At 46.3% G+C, this 15,807-nt stretch overlaps 1 protein-coding gene across 2 annotated transcripts in view; it reads right to left on the bottom strand.

The window, feature by feature from the left end:
* Nucleotides 1-15,807, bottom strand: part of TPST2 (tyrosylprotein sulfotransferase 2) — a 42,973-nt gene that overhangs the window by 11,499 nt on the left and 15,667 nt on the right. Inside the window, exons 1-2 of one of the 2 annotated variants that reach the window (XM_044990492.1) lie at nt 6,936-7,089; nt 2,722-2,797 (exon numbers count right to left, since the gene is read on the bottom strand). The gene's annotated coding sequence lies outside the window, so the exon portion shown is untranslated. Of the gene's footprint in view, nt 1-2,721; nt 2,798-6,935; nt 7,090-15,807 lie in introns of those variants that run through there. The other variant, XM_044990491.1, reaches the window with a different exon arrangement.

Genomic DNA, 15,807 nt, shown 5'->3' with positions numbered 1-15,807 from the left:
TAGAAGAGTAGGAGTGCAGCAAAAGCGCCAGCTTTGCTTTACTAGGGGTAAATGGCAGAGCTTTTGTATGTACGGCCAGGGGCACTTTGGCTTAGCCAGGCTTTTCCCTCCTCATGAAGGCCAAGAAAACATCAACCTCCAAGGTGACAGACTGATTTACTGCCCTCCATCCCAGTTGCGTCCCCAATCCTTTCTTGCAGTTTTCCTTTGTTGTATTACACATATTCACTGAACTACACAACACAACCCTTCTATCAGTTCCATAAACAAGAAGTTTCCTCTATGCATTTGTTTACATTGATTAGAAATTAGCTAGGACATGAGAAAACTCTTCTGGTTTGATTTCCAGGAGGTTGGTGGGTTTGCTTCAGCAGAAGCGATGACCAATGAGCATCAAATTGGGTTAATTATTAAACAAATTATGTATTTGAAGGTTTAGTGTAAATACTAGCAACAAGCATTGCCAATCTGAATACTCCCCTGCCAGAAACTGATGTTAAATAAAGTTTCCTCTTGAAACACTAAAGCTTTCATTTGGCTCTCCGTGAAGACGCAACTTCTCTGTAGGAGATTCCAGCAGGATTGTTGCTCCTGCAAGTCTGTCTCTTGCTCTGCTGATTCCACAAAGCTCCTATTAAAACTGGCCAACCCTCCCTCCCCCTTTCCTGGCCGAACCCACTAGTGCAGGGTTTGCAATCCTGCCCTTAGGTCACAGCAGGCTTTTGGGGTAAATTCCTTGCAATGCATGGAGCTGGGCAGAAGTTGAACGTGGGAGAGGGGAAGGGGACCGCTGTGCATTTTATTTCACTGCCATTCCAAAACGCTGCCAAAGAAAAATATTTTCTCCTCACAAATTTCTTAATGGAAGCAAGCATTTACCAGTGGCCCGTGTGCCCATGCAGAGCAGTCCATTCTCACACCCAGCAGGGCACTGGCTGTGCCCCGGGAGCTGAGTCAGGCATGCTGCTCTTCTTGACATCATTACGTGTTCAGCACTGACTGTGCGTGGTACTGTACGAAGAGCAGCAGTTCTGGGCTCAGAGACTTTACAATCTAGTTATAGGTCTCTGAAGTGAGGAATTGGTCATCTGACTTTTTAATGTATATTCCTCTCCAAAAGCAATTTAAAATGCCCACTAGCCTCTGGCCTCCACAGCATTTACAGCTGGAATGGACAGAAATTCAGACTAACTGGACTGTAATGGGATGTAGTTCAAAAGGAAGGCTAGAAATTTGCACTAAATGGGGTAGGAGAATATGGTTTATGGTTAACTTTTCCTCCCGGGATTCCCTGGCAGTCCCATGCGCTTGTCAAGGTCACTTAGAGGTGAGGATATGGCTCATCTGGGCATTTGAAATGAATCCGACAACACAAATACGGGATTCCAGGATAAAGGACCAGACGGAACGTGCCACACGTCAGATTCCTGAAGTGAAACCTGCCACATACGTTCTGGGCCCTCCACTGCCCAGGCAGCAGGGGGTGCCGGACAAAGTTGCTTTAAGGGACTGTGATCTCAAATGTTATTCAGCTCTGCTCCTGCCCATCCATGTGCTTGTTCAACTACTGCCAAGGCAGATGGCAAATATGCAGCATTTACAGAGACTGGTTGGCCTCTAATTTTGCCTGCTACCCATTTCAAAAGAAAAAAGAGCTGTTAAAATACTGGGTCTATCAGCTTCAGGGTGACAGACATGCGGACAGCCTGCTGTCTGGGCAGACTAGGGAACAAGAACCCTGATCTGACGCTGACTCCAGCTGTGTCTGGAACATGTCACTTCTCTCCCTGCTTCCCCAATAGTAACAAGGGGAATACTTGCTGGGGGACAGCCAGAGGGGTGGTTGCCAAGACCAGACTGCTACCCAAAGTGCTACCTACTATTAGATGGGGTCACTAACACCTCCCAAAACTCAGAGTTCCTAAACAAGCACAAGTGAGCCTACTCACTAAAGCAAGGTCAAAGGTGCAGCTAAACTCAAGCTGCTTTCTGCAGTCTTCTGCTGCAGAATTCACCAGCAGGTTCTAGGGCTTGGTGTTCATGTCCATCATCGGGAAGATCAATTCCCTCCACTGCAGACATTGCTGGATGAAATTCTATGGCCTGTGTCTTGCAGGTGGTCACACTACGTGGTTATAACACAATCCCTGTCCGCCCTAACATCCGTGAAAAAGTCCTGTTACTGTCTTCTCCCTGGCTTCGTCCCTCCCACACAGGATCCAGGGACTTAAAATCATTGTATCCTTCAGGACATAAGTTCATCAACAGAAACCAAAAAGCTAAAGGCTTCACCAGCAGCTCAATAAAACCTCAACACACTTACGGCCGGTGCTCGGACCCATGGGACACACTGACGACGATGGAGTGCGATCCAGAGAGCCAGAAACTCCATCTTCAATCAGACTGAGAATTTAGTGCTGGCTTTAAAGAAAGCAAAATGCAACATGCAGAGTAACAGCTGAACTGTGGCCGATGTGGTAATAAGGATCAATACAAACCCAAAATCACAAAAAATCCCTGCAATTAAAAATCTTCCCTATTTTGCATTCTGATCAGGTATTAATATCAGCAAGATTTGTAATTGTTTCTAGCAGCTTTTGAGAGCGGTAAAATATTAATAGAGCAGAAGCGGCTTTGCAGACACAAACATTAAATATTCATTAACTCACTCTCAATATGTCATGCAGGGTCCCATGACAGATCCTCTTTTGATACACTTACCTTTCCCTGGTAAATTCATTTTGCCGTTGGCCGATCTTTGCTCAGAAACACAGAAATACAGATGGTCGATGAATACCTAATGGGGGAAAAAACCCACAATGCTGATTTGTTTAGAGATAACTGATATTCATCGGAATAGTTAGAAATAAAATGCTCATTCTCAGGATTCAATTTTCAATATTGCAGTTTTAATAGTCTATCAACACACAGATCATTAATCTTTTAATGTTTACCTGAAAGCCAAACGACATGCAGACACAAGATACAACTGTTATGTTCATCATGCATTGTCTCCACCAAACCTAGCAACTGGTTGGCAGAAATCAGCTTGAATATCTTAACACACTGGCAGTGTCACTTGGCTATCTCAGTTACAGACAAGGCATTAAAAACAGACTATACACCTGGCATCATAACCCTGAGCCCATGAAGCAACATTGGCATCATATTCCTCTCATCCCAGGGAAAGGAAACCTTGCAAAGTCCATTGGGTAAATTACAACAAAACTCAGGGAGAGTCTTGGGGCACAGGCCGAGAGAGAAACAGAAAGCAACTGAAAACATCTCTCAGATGAGGTAGGAGGCTGGCTTCCCAAGACCCAAGAGCCAGGCAGAAGCAGGCAGGATGCGAGAGGCCAGAGGGAATGGCAGACTGAATATATTACAGAGTCCCAGCGGGGCTTTTCTATTTCCCACAGGTAAACAGAACCATGCAGCCCGCTCCAGAGGACACTGCACAGCACCTGCTTTCCCGTTTCATTACGGACTCTCAAATCAGGAAAGAGCAAAAGTGCTGCAGAGGTTCACAAGCCTTTCAGACAAACCTGAGCCCAGTGTACGGCTTTGACTGAGGTCATCTGCAATTCTGAACAAGCTCTGCTTTGAAAAAAGGCTCCTTTGAGCATAACACTCAAAGCAGAGTCAAGGGGTTGTGAACGCCAGAGCAAAAGAAAACGTCAGCATGAGCCCCTGCAAAGCAAGCTGCAAGATTCCCCTGGCTGGGACAAACTCTTCCACCTTTTGCTCAAGGTTGATTGCTTCACCCTGTTGTCTGTGAAACTGACTTTTAGCCCATGGAACTCCCTGGGGCCCAGCAGTGTTTGCAATCTACCTGCAGCATGCAGCATGCAGACCCACAAGAAGTGATCTTAACACTGAAACAGAACGGGCACCCACGTGTGGTACACACGCGCCCCTCCCACTATGGCTCGCCCCCCACCTGTCTCTGGATTTCCAAGGAGCCCTGTCTTCTGCATCTGCGATTGTAAGTTCCCTCTTTTCGTATCATACAACAACCTAGTAGATGGAACTGCCTTCTGAGAACACAGAATCCTGTTCATGCTGTTTCCAGGAGATGCCTCTGAAGCAGGGATAAAAACGTTACCAGTGTAACTGCTGCCAGAAGTTAGGTGCCTCTGCAGGGCAGCAGCAAGGCAGGCTCCAGTCGCCTGGAGGGTCTGTGGAGAAGGGGCAGAGGAGGGGGCAAAAGGCACAGGGCAGCACATGCCGCTTGGCTGCACACAGCGACCAGGCCTATCAGGCTGGAAGGGGATTTCCACCTGGCTCCAGCATTAGAGGCCACGGGATTCTCTCCACGGTATTTCTGGAGCACCCCCAGCTGCAGATCTAGGCACAGAAGCCAGGAGAGCTCTCCACGTACACTACAGGCCTGGGTCTCTGCGGCTGGTGGCGCTGACGCACTCACCCACAGTCTGGTGAGCATCACAGCTCTCCACAGGCAGCTCTCGTGGTCGGAGCACAGCACCTCACCTCCCCAACTGGACACTGACAGGTTCCCTCGAGGCCTGGGGCTTGACTGTCAGAAGTGCTGAGCACCCACAGCTCCATTAACTTCAACTGGAGTTCTGGGCACTAGCACCACTGAAAGGCAGGCCCTTGTTTGCCTCAGTTTCCCCCGTACACCAGGGATTTCACCCCCTGCTTCACAGAGCGGTGTCAGGACTGACGGTGTCTGCAGCGTTGGGCCAGTACAGAAACGCTGGAGAACTGCTAATGATTGGTCCTGATGTGTGAGTGGAACAAGGCAATCAGCTCTGCCTCTACTCTAGAGCTAATTAACAGCCTGGAGGGGAACACCACCCAGATCAAGTTTCCAGAGAATCCCAGTCTGCCCAGAGGGGCAGGGCTGATTATAACACATTCGTTCCCAACCAAAACTGCCCTGCATCGAGCCAGGTCCAGCAACTGGGGGATTTCAAGTCTGCACTAGGCTGCAGGCTCCCCAGGGCAGGGACCACATTTCCTCAGAGATTTCTGAAGTACCATCGGTGCTCAAATAGCAGCTGTTCACAGCCCACCGCCCACACTCTTCCCTTAGGAACATAGCCTAAATCCTGCACTTGTGCTGCATGTACGCACGCACACACACTTCCTTCCTGACACCGCTCATGCAAACCACCACCAGGGAGCTGCTTTGCCAAGCTCCCTTCGCACACGTAACCAGTAACTTCTCAGAGAGGCAGCGACTTAGCCGAGGGCCTCCCTCTGCAAGAGCCTGAGAGTTTTGCCACGTGAGGCGAACAACGAGCCATGAAGAGTGGAGCCGCTATCCACATATGACCATCAACTTTTTACCCAGCCCTCCAGAAGAGAAGCTGGTGCACTGATCCGCTGAGAACAAAATTAAAATAAAAGGAATAAGCGCTATTGTGGGTCCTGTACAGCTTGCCAGAACACAAGAAGTGGCTAGCCCCAGCTATTAGAGATTACATATTTTTTATTTACATCAATGTGACTAGATGTAGTTTTAGACACAGGCCAGAGAAGTTCAGCAAATAATCCCGAGGTCTGGGGGAAGCTGATTGTCATAGTTACTTACCAGCTAGTTTGGTGACAGCTGAGTGGCCTGTGACTAAATGCACACAATAGCTCATAAGTGACAGACGGGACATAGTTCACGAAACATGCCTGCACCCTGCCCGTGAGGCACCGTGTTACACAACACAAATGGAACTAGAAATACAGCACTGAGGCACACACACAAACAGCAGCAGCTCTCAACCTTTCCAGACTGCTGTACCCTTTCAGGAGTCTGATTTGTCTTGTGTACCCCAAGTTTCACCTCATTTAAAAACTACGTGCTTACAAAAATCAGACATAAGAATACAAAAATATCAGAGTACACTATTACTGAAAAATTGCTTACGTTCTTTCTTTTTACCATGTATTTATAAAATAAATCGATTGGAATATAAATATTGTACTTCAGTGTATAGTCTATAGAGCAGTATAAACAAGTCATTGTCTGTATAACATTTTAGTTTGTATTAACTTCTCTAGCGCTTTTTATGTGGCCTGTTGTAAAATCAGCCAAATATCGAGATGAGTTGATGTACCCCCTGGAAGACCTCTGCGTGCCCCCAGGGGTACCTGTACCCCTGGTTGTGAACCACTGGTCCACATGGACCCTGCTGACATGCACTAACAGTTCATTAATGCACTTTGATCTAATCTGTTTCAAAGAGGACTAGATCAAAGCGCATTAACGCACTGTTACTGTGCATCAGCAGGGTCCACAACAGTTAGTGCACAGCAGGCTAGCGGGGGGCAGATTCACACCCCAGTTTGCCATGAACTAATTGGTTGTGTAGTAGACAAGCCCCAGGACTGAAGCTAAGGTGGGTATATAGACAATACTGTTCAGACATCTACTGTTCTTGGAAACCTTGTTATTACAGAGTCTGTGCAAATAAAGAGAAAATCCCTCCAGAGAGGATATTCCAGCTAGAGAAATCACACATAAGGGGCTAACGTTTGGGTTTCCATAACCTGACCTAAGACGTTGCTCTGATTAAACCGGTGTGAATGTAGGGTGCATTCTGCTGACAAAGAAACAGAATAAGAGGGCCTGAGGCTGAGCAGGGCCGAGATGCGGAGAGAATTATCTGCATGTCCAGTCCCAAGTCACCTGACAAGGATTCAGGCCCCTGTCCCCTGAGAAGGGTCAGTGTTCAGACTCCGGTGGCTCAGGGTGCACTGGCCCTGAGGGAGTCACAGAGGGAGCCCAGCACTAAACTAGCAGCAGCGGCTCCAGGACCAGCTATGTATCTAGCAGAGTGGTGTGCAGAGGCCTGCCCCACAGCTGCCCAGGCTAAACCAGTCATTCATTTGCATGAGCACCAAACAGTAGCAGCAGAGATCTGGGACTCAGGAGTGGAACCTACAGCTTCCATGGGCTGTAATTCAGCTCTCACCTCCACTGTTAGTGACATGGCGGATCTGGGGCGGGAGCCGCAGCCTGTCTCTGAAAGGCCCACGGAGCTGCAAGGAGCAGCTTTCTGCTGGGGAAGGTGAACAGGTGCACTGCAGACATTCTTCCAGGAACTCCCAGAGCCACCACTCAGCAAAGGCCTTCAGGTTAAAGAGAGCTGCAAGAGGAGGAGAAGGAACCGGAAAAAAAAACGAAGGGGACAAACATCCATTTACAAAGTTGAAAACTGTTAGAATCCATGAGGCTGAATCTACAAAGGTCATAACCGTGATTCAACAGCAATGCAGCTCCTCTGGGACCCTAGAGGTGGAGCATGTAGTGAAGACAGGACCTCCAGCAGAAACAGCTATCACCACATCAAGATCTCACATGTCCTGTCACCCACTGTTGCTATGACCAGTGAGAATTACAGTTCTCAAAGTCACTAGCATGTGCCGTGCAGAGGGAATCTTCAGGGAATGTTGCTGTCAAACAAATCCGTACCGAGCATGTGCAAATCATGGTTACTCAGAGGCTCAGAACTTGGCCGACCTTTGGGCAAATTTTTATGGAGATGGCACCATGGTAACTCCCCCTGCCAAATTTCAAGTCCCTCCTCTGTAGCATGGAAGTGCTAGATCTTCTCAAAATAAAATTTAAAACAACATCTTACAGCTATTCTGTTATTTTTTAATATGGACAAGACAATGTATTTTTCTCTATCTTTGTGCTCTGGAAAGGCTGAACCATTTCAATTGAAACATCCCAAATAATTCAGACTGTGAAGTCACCCAGCATGGAAAATTTCAGTCTGAATGGTTATAGTTTGACAAAGTTACAAGCAACTGAAAACAGGGTCTTAGAATGGAAAGCATCAGATAACCTTAAGTATAAGCACTGCTACCTGCACTGCCTATAAAAATATAAGAACTATCATCCTGGGTCAGACCAATGGTCCAACTAACCCAGTATCCGGTCTCTGACAGTGGTCCATACCAGAGCTTCAGGCACAGCATACAGAACAGGGCAACTGGAGATAGCCCCCAGGCTTCTCCTCCCAGCTTCTGGCACTCAGAGGCTTAGGGTCACACTGACCTTGAGGTTGCATCCCTGACCATCTTGGCTAACAGCCATTGATGGACCTACCCTTCATGAACTCATCTAGTTCTTTCTGAACTCAGTTATACTTAGGCCATTATAACATCCCATGGCAATGAGTTCCACAGGTTAACCGTGTGTTGTTTAAAAAATTACTTCCCCTTGTTTGTATTCAACCTGGTGCCTATTAATTTCATCTGTTTTTTGTATGTTTGGAAAAGTGGTTTGAGCATTGGCCTGCTAAACCCAGGGTTGTGAATTCAATCCTTGAGGGGGCCATTTAAGGATTTGAGGATTGATCCTGCTTTGAGCAGGGGGTTGGACTAGATGATCTCCTGAGGTCCCTTCCAACCCTAATAATCTATGATTCTATAATGTATCATTTTAGTGTTTGTAAACCACTTTGAAAATGACAAGCACTAGATAAGTTATTAGAGAGAAAAGGTGGGTGAGGTAATATCTTTTACTGGACCAACTTCTGTTGGTGAGAGAGACAAGCTTGCGAGTTCATAGTTTCTCAGACATGAAGAAGAGCTCGAAAGCTGCTCTGGGAACCGATATGGGTACAACACCATTGTGTACACAGAGAAGTTATTGTTAAACATAGGGTTTGTTTCTGAAGGGCAGTACTACCGCTGAAACATATTTAACTCAAATCTTTGAAACAAGCATGGTTTAGCACTGTTCAAGGGTGTGTCTGATGCTGGGAAATTCACTAAGGGCTATCTGCATGCAGCAGAGAGGAAACTAATCTATGCCCCATGGAGCTCTCAATCTATTGTTTCAATCCCAGGGAGCCCACACACAAGTGAAAGGTCTAATCTTGTACTGCTGCAGATAGGTTTGTTCCCCCCACCGCCCCCTCGTTTGGTGGATTAACCGGATAAAGCTTGTTTCAAGAGACCTGAATGAAGAAAGAGACGTTGTTTTTGTAACAAGGAAGAGCAAAAGAGAGCAAAGGTGAGCGAGCAAAGGGACAAAAGGATGTTCCGAGGGAGGGAGCAGAATGGATTAACGGTGGGGAGGTGGAGTGGGAGACACAGAGGCAGTGAGTAGAACCGCATGTTTTGTTTTCCAATCTCTGTGCTGATTTCGATGGGCCACCTGAGTCCTGGCCACACACTTCCACAGGGGATTTGAAAAGCAGCAAGACTCCACAAAGGGCCCCTGCCTATGCTGCATACAAAATGCAGCGAGCCGGGCACAGGAGTGCAGCACAAGCAATGCCCTCACCTCACCACTCTGGGCACAGGAGCGCTTGCCGTGCTGCTGCTGGCGCACTGACTCTTACCCTGTCTATTCCTGAAAGCAGGGGCTGAGAAAATGCTGACACAGCCCTAGGTCTGCAACTGACCGTGGGGCATCCACTGACAGCAGTGACATTGTACGTAGACGCGCACCCTTGTCTAGTCAATGGCAGGACTGGGACCTTGGTTTTGAGACTGGATAATCCCTTCTCCATACCCATGGAGAGAGGTTAGCTCTGAATCCTCCACTGCCCAACAGCTAACGACCAGGAGCAGGTTTGCTGCCTACCCCCAACAAATACTGCAACTAGCTGCGTTTTCACTTTCCTACAGACTTCCAGAGAGATGCACAAAGATTTTCATTCTGATTTAACTAAGCCCAGAGACTGTAAGGATGCCAGTCACAAGGCTGCTTTCATACACACAGAATCAAGCTACAAAGAGGAAAGCCCACAAAGTTCAAATATTCCAGAAAGAAAATTACTTTCAGGTCATCACCGTGAACAAAAAGTCACAGACACCGGACTGTTTGGTGCCACTCGTACTACATGTAACACTTGACTCTCCTCAGGGAGTTAGATGCCCAAACTGGACAGAATTTTCATGGGATTTGGCCACCTATCTATATTATTCGCCTTCAAAAGCCCCCTCGTAAATTGACAAACTGTTTCTATTTTCCCAGATTGTCACTTTGCACCTTCAACAGTATTTGTGGCTAGTCAGTCTCACTGGTTTGTGCATGGACAGTTCCTCTCGGTGTACATCTTTCGCATCTCAGATTGGAGGCAAAACAGGATTGTAAAGCCATAAAAATCATCAGAGGGCTCAAGGGCCTGTTTAGCCCCTGCAACATCCTAATTTTAAAATTAACCAGTTTTCAGCTGACAATATTTATTTACAGCTCTGATTTCATCTATCTTTTTTCCTTTAAAGCATCACACAAAGATGTCCTAGCCAAATTCCAATTCAAGTAATTACATTCCAGCTACCTAAACCACCTCCTTTAACTTCCATTAAATGAGGTATTCCTCTTCAGTTCTTGTCCTAAACTGCATAGCAACACTATACAGCAGTCAAACCAATGCAGTGTGACAACCCAGAGGTGGCTGCAATTCAGGGATGTTGGAGCCACACATTCATAAGAACATAACATAAGAAAGGCCATACCGGGTCAGACCAAAGGTCCATCTAGCCCAGTATCTGTCTACCGACAGTGGCCAATGCCAGGTGCCCCAGAGAGAGTGAACCTAACAGGCAATGATCAAGTGATCTCTCTCCTGCCATCCATCTCCATCCTCTGACGAACAGAGGCTAGGGACACCATTCCTTACCCATCCTGGCTAATAGCCATTTATGGACTTAGCCACCATGAATTTATCCAGTCCCCTTTTAAACATTGTTATAGTCCTAGCCTTCACAACCTCCTCAGGTAAGGAGTTCCACAAGTTGACTGTGCGCTGCGTGAAGAAGAACTTCCTTTTATTTGTTTTAAACCTGCTGCCTATTAATTTCATTTGGTGACCCCTAGTTCTTATATTATGTGAATAAGTAAATAACTTTTCCTTATCCACTTTCTCAACATCACTCATGATTTTATATACCTCTATCATGTCCCCCCTTAGTCTTCTCTTTTCCAAACTGAAGAGTCCTAGCCTCTTTAATCTTTCCTCATATGGGACCTTCTCTAAACCCCTAATCATTTTAGTTGCTCTTTTCTGAACCTTTTCTAGTGCTAGAATATCTTTTTTGAGGTGAGGAGACCACATCTGTACACAGTATTCGAGATGTGGGCGTACCATGGATTTATATAAGGGCAATAATATATTCTCAGTCTTATTCTCTATCCCCTTTTTAATGATTCCTAACATCCTGTTTGCTTTTTTGACCGCCTCTGCACACTGCGTGGACATCTTCAGAGAACTATCCACGATAACTCCAAGATCTTTTTCCTGACTCGTTGTAGCTAAATTAGCCCCCATCATGTTGTATGTATAGTTGGGGTTATTTTTTCCAATGTGCATTACTTTACATTTATCCACATTAAATTTCATTTGCCATTTTGTTGCCCAATCACTTAGTTTTGTGAGATCTTTTTGAAGTTCTTCACAATCTGCTTTGGTCTTAACTATCTTGAGCAGTTTAGTATCATCTGCAAACTTTGCCACCTCACTGTTTACCCCTTTCTCCAGATCATTTATGAATAAATTGAATAGGATTGGTCCTAGGACTGACCCTTGGGGAACACCACTAGTTACCCCTCTCCATTCTGAGAATTTACCATTAATTCCTACCCTTTGTTCCCTGTCCTTTAACCAGTTCTCAATCCATGAAAGGACCTTTCCTTTTATCCCATGACAGCTTAATTTACGTAAGAGCCTTTGGTGAGGGACCTTGTCAAAGGCTTTCTGGAAATCTAAGTACACTATGTCCACCGGATCCCCCTTGTCCACATGTTTGTTGACCCCTTCAAAGAACTCTAATAGATTAGTAAGACACGATTTCCCTTTACAGAAACCATGTTGACTATTGCTCAAGAGTTTATGTTTTTCTATGTGTCTGACAATTTTATTCTTTACTATTGTTTCAACTAATTTGCCCGGTACCGACGTTAGACTTACCGGTCTGTAATTGCCGGGATCACCCCTAGAGCCCTTTTTAAATATTGGCGTTACATTAGCTAACTTCCAGTCATTGGGTACCGAAGCCGATTTAAAGGACAGGTTACAAACCTTAGTTAATAGTTCCGCAACTTCACATTTGAGTTCTTTCAGAACTCTTGGGTGAATGCCATCTGGTCCCGGTGACTTGTTAATGTTGAGTTTATCAATTAATTCCAAAACCTCCTCTACTGATACTTCAATCTGTGACAGTTCCTCAGATTTGTCACCTACAAACGCCAGCTCAGGTTTGGGAATCTCCCTAACATCCTCAGCCGTGAAGACTGAGGCAAAGAATCCATTTAGTTTCTCCGCAATGACTTTATCATCTTTAAGCGCTCCTTTTGTATTTTCATCATCAAGGGGCCCCACTGGTTGTTTAGCAGGCTTCCTGCTTCTGATGTACTTAAAAAACATTTTGTTATTACCTTTGGAGTTTTTGGCTAGCCGTTCTTCAAACTCCTCTTTGGCTTTTCTTATTACACTCTTGCACTTAAGTTGGCAGCGTTTGTGCTCCTTTCTATTTGCCTCACTAGGATTTGACTTCCACTTTTTAAAGGAAGTCTTTTTATCTTTCACTGCTTCTTTTACATGGTGGTTAAGCCACGGTGGCTCTTTTTTAGTTCTTTTACAGTTTTTCTTAATTTGGGGTATACATTGAAGTTGGGCCTCTATTATGGTGTCTTTAAAAAGGGCCCACGCAACTTGCAGGGATTTCACTTTAGTCAATGTACCTTTTAACTTTTGTCTAACTAACCCCCTCATTTTTGTATAGTTCCCCCTTTTGAAATTAAAGGCCACAGTGGTAGGCAGTTGGGATGTTCTTCCCACCACAGGGATGTTGAATGCTATTGTATTATGGTCACTATTTCCAAGCGGTCCTGCTATAGTTACCTCTTGGACCAGCTCCTGCGCTCCACTCAGGATTAAATCTAGAGTCGCCTCGCCCCTTGTGGGTTCCCGTACCAGCTGCTCCATGAAGCAGTCATTTAAAGTATCGAGAAATTTTATTCCTATCCTTCAAATGCTCTGCACAAAGGCAGGTGGCTCCCTGTTCATAGCCAGTTGCAGGATTGGGTCCACAACCCATGAAGTGCTCTGGACCACTTCAGGACAGAAGGCGCTACACAATGCAATAAACTCAGTATATTTCCCTTTGGTCGTATTTATACTTCAGCTGCTTTTCAATATTAACTTTACACTCGAAAGAGTCTTGCATCTTGCTGCTCATGCAGGGCACTGATTCATAACTGCAGAGGCTCAAGAGATTTTAGGACTGTTTCTCTGTGGAACACTGATCTGAAACCTCAAGCACAATCTTTGACATTGGGACATATGGAGGGGCTTACCTCCATTTTTAAATACTTTGCAAGAACAGGTTTGATGGCTTTGAGCTACGGATTACAGAAGAGTGAGCACAGGCTTCAAGTACTTGAGTCTGTTGCTAAGAAATACTGAGAGGTAAAACCCTGAGCCAAGAAGAATGTTCACAGATGAGTATCCAAGCTCCCAGGAGTCTGGTCAGGGAGGCAGGAACAAAGCCAGGCTGCTGTAACAGGCTTTACATTAAATCAACAAAGATTTGACAGACATTTTATAGCACAAACGTACTGTTTGTTTATTGCCTCAGGGCTGCTGTGACTAGAAAACATTTTATTATCCTGCTCAATGCTAAAATGTTTTTGAAATAATAAAAAACCCACCAATTTGCAGCATCTTCCATTCTACTTTCTCCTGTTCCAAGTGAAGACAGTGACACTAGCTTATCATGTATTACGCGTGTTCAGAGTATGATTCCGGCATGTTGATTTCCACTTGCCCTCCACCATGCCAACTGTAAGCATGCTCTTTCAGAGACAGGCTGCGGCTCCCGCCCCAGATCCGCCATGTAAGCATGCTCTTCTTCCAAACCAGGTTATTAATTGTAAAGTTAAAGAAGTCCCTGGGAGGCCCGCTGTTGGAGCAGCAGACCCAAACCGCTGGAATCAGCTGCCATACCCCGCTCTGCTGAAATAAACCAAACCTTTAACTCCCCTGCCCTTTTCTTCTTTTAAAGGTGCTTCATCAGTTATCACTGCCGCGGCATCTCTCAGGCAACATCACCTGACTAGCACTGCTAGATGTGGCACCTAACCAGCAGTTTGATTTAATTGGTTTCTTGCATAGACACTGGTCACAACCACTGGGGTCTCTTCCTTTTTGAAATGTTCCCAGAAGAGCCAGCTCTGCCTCACGTTGGGCGCTGGATGCCTTCTCCATAGTGAGAAGCAGGACATACAGCTAAGTTTTGTTTTTATTTTATTTTAAACTTTCTCTGTACATCTCAGGATGGTCCCGGCAGCCAGCCAGACACATCAGCCAGTGCATTTGGAAACTAGCTATTCAATACTGCAGGACACTGGGCAGACAGCAGCACTGAGCAGTCACCATTGTGTCCCGTTACCCACTCAGAATGCATCTGCTGCAGCACTCAAGATGCTGACTCTGTAGCACCTTCACACCTGCCAGTACCCTGCGATTCACCAAAGGGGTTATGGCTGTTCACACCGCCTGCGGGGAATGCCAGGGAGTAGCACTGACATCACATATGCTCAGCTACCAGGGGAGGCATGCTACGGGAATGGTTAGGAATACTCCCAGCCTCAGAGCAGAACGGTGCCTTCTCCACTGAGGCAAAGGTGCATCGGTCCCTCGAACATTTCCTTTCTCAGCTTCTGGTGGATGGGGAGCACACGCGGACTCTTAAAAACGTCAATCCAACTGCTTCGGGGATTCCAGCATTTAGTCTATGGCCAGGATCCAAGGAGCAAACCTCCTGGAGCAGGAAATTCGGGAAGACTGTCTCAGCTTGGTGCATGCCAACGTGAGTGACCACCCTGCACAGTTACAGAAATCGTGTGCCCAAGACAAAGGCAAATTTCCCCACCCACCCTGAGCCCTGCCAGCCCCCTGGATGTATTCCAGAGCCTTGCACTCAAAGTGAGCGAGGCAGCAGCAATTTGGGTTAAGTTCTTTTTTTCGAGATATTCCTCATCCCTTACAGCACTGAGTAAGATTTCAACATGCCAAACACAAGTTTGTCATATTCCCTTTCAACGTAAATTCACTTACTGACCCAGTAACCCCCTAGAAAGGTCTAGCCACCAACCTGAGAAATGGACAGCTGTCAGGGGAGGGGGAGAGAGGTGACAATCTTATGTCCAGAACTCTAGAAATATCATCTCTTATGCAAAGAAAGGTTGCAGGAGGCACGGACACCTTATGAGAAGGAGCCCAAAGTCAGAAGAGAAAGAAAATAGGAAAAGAAAAGAACTCCTCCTTGCAGAAGGTACCTACTGGGAAAAAACCAGTAGCCAACACGGACAGAATCAGAATAACCTGCAAGGAAACTCTCTTTATAAAACCACCGGCACGTCAAAACAGCCCAGCCCAGCCCCCTGGCGTTAAAGGCTTTGTGGGTTAGTTACCCAGAGCGGCAAGCCACCCACCGCCCTGTCCACCCCCAGCGCACACAGCTCCAATGGTGGTGAAAACTCAGGCTTGGTGAACACTTAAATTTAGGTCGACACAGAAAAACGCCTCTGACTGATGTAGCTCGCGGACCCAGTTCCCAGCGCACACGCAGCTGGGTCTACGTAGCTAGTTTGCTTCGGGGAGGCGGTATTCCTACCCAGGAGGAAAATCCCTCCCGTCAGCACAGGCTGCGTCTAGTAGCCTGTGCCAGCATGCTTAGGTTGGCATAGTACCCTAGTACACGCCAGCAGAAGTAGTTTTTCTGCCTGGGCAGGATACCAGCTCCCCAGTGGATGGCAGCTATGCTGACAGAAGGACTCTTGTCAACATAGCTGAGCCTACACTGAGGCTTTAGAAGGCA

Source organism: Mauremys mutica, chromosome 16, assembly GCF_020497125.1.
Source record: "Mauremys mutica isolate MM-2020 ecotype Southern chromosome 16, ASM2049712v1, whole genome shotgun sequence".
NCBI lineage: Eukaryota > Metazoa > Chordata > Testudines > Geoemydidae > Mauremys > Mauremys mutica.
The sequence above is the reverse complement of the archived record's forward strand: the minus strand, read 5'-3'. Positions and strand labels throughout refer to the sequence as shown.